This window comes from Sesamum indicum, linkage group LG8, assembly GCF_026168435.1.
Source record: "Sesamum indicum cultivar Baizhima isolate 11 linkage group LG8, ASM2616843v1, whole genome shotgun sequence".
NCBI classification, from domain to species: domain Eukaryota; kingdom Viridiplantae; phylum Streptophyta; class Magnoliopsida; order Lamiales; family Pedaliaceae; genus Sesamum; species Sesamum indicum.
Window position 1 is genome coordinate 10,235,462 of NC_142664.1, and position 1,372 is coordinate 10,236,833.

At 43.4% G+C, this 1,372-nt stretch overlaps 1 non-coding gene across 1 annotated transcript; it reads left to right on the top strand.

Moving 5' to 3' along the window:
- Window positions 1-731: 731 nt before the first annotated feature.
- On the top strand, window positions 732-818 carry TRNAS-UGA (transfer RNA serine (anticodon UGA)). Its single transcript has one exon. It is a non-coding gene; the product is annotated as a tRNA-Ser (tRNA).
- Window positions 819-1,372: the final 554 nt, after the last annotated feature.

A 1,372-nucleotide genomic window follows, 5' to 3' on the forward strand; every position in this document is an offset into this window, starting at 1 on the left:
AGGAGGACTAAGACTTTAAGATTCACATCTAAGCAAGAAACCTGAGGGAACCATGCTTCCGGAAGAAGAGATGAACTAGAAAACTATTATCTGAGTGCAATGAAAACAGACTTTTCTGAGGAAGGAAAGGTTAAATCAAAAAAAGGTGAAATTGTATGAGAGATCAAGATAACGAAATTCTTCTATATACGAGTTTACCAGAATTCATTGTCATTGCCTGGCTAACTAAGAGATAGTGGAAAGAGATAAGAAAGAAAGTTAAAAGACAAAGGAGGGGGAGAGATAAAGAATAGAAGAATACAGCTATATCCCCGACCTACGAAGTAGAGGAGTCAACCAAGGATTGGTTGGTCTTGCACAATAACTGATTCTAGCTATTCTTCTTCAATTTCAATAAGAGTTGGTGAGTGACTCTAAAATCAGAAGCTCCTGGGGGACCTTAGATTCTTTCTTTCGACGCGAACTCACTCACTTGAGGCGGACTCAATCACTCTTTTTGGTTGGAGGATCATTCGTTCTTCACTCTCTTGCTATTACCCGAAGGGAGCGCAGCAACCAAGGTGCATATTATCATATAGAAAGAGGCGAGGGTCTATGTAATTGAGCCGGAAAAGTTTCGCTAACTGGCAGGCAATAGAATCAGCCGATAGGGGCAAGCAAGCGTAGCGAATCACATAGATAAGCCCGTACCCGCCAGCGCGCGGATAGATAGGGCGTACGAAGCGCGAAGGGGATGGATGTCTGAGCGGTTGAAAGAGTCGGTCTTGAAAACCGAAGTATTGATAGGAATACCGGGGGTTCGAATCCCTCTCCATCCGCGAGGTCATAAGTTATCTCTTGCCTTATCTATAGATAATAATGAATCGGATTGACTCGACTGATATGATAGATGGAATGGTAGTTTGTCTTATGATTTAGTTAGGACCTTGTCTCCCTTTCGTTATCTTCCGCTCTCCTTGTATAGGTTGGGAAAGGGCTGGGTGGATTACCTTTGGGAGCTAAGTCGAAGATCTCGGTGGTCTTGTGAGTGGTTGATAAACTGCGATTGCAGTTTTCTTTAGGAAGTCCCATAGCTGTGAGGCTTAAGAGACAAAGAAAACGGTGGATACTTTTCTGGGTGGAAGGTGACGACCCTAATGAATCGACTATCAAGGGGACTGTTAGCTACATCAGCACTAAAATTCCTTCCCCTGAGGCAATCTCACTCAATTACATTGAGCCTCTCTCTACGGTACCCTTCTGTGATCACTAAACGTTATGGACCAAAAGGGATAGCTGCTATTGAATCCAAGCCAATTGAATCAGAAACCGCTGCTGTTGGTGTTACCGGTGTTTTAGTATGAGTACTCGTAGCCGCTCTTAGTACTAATCT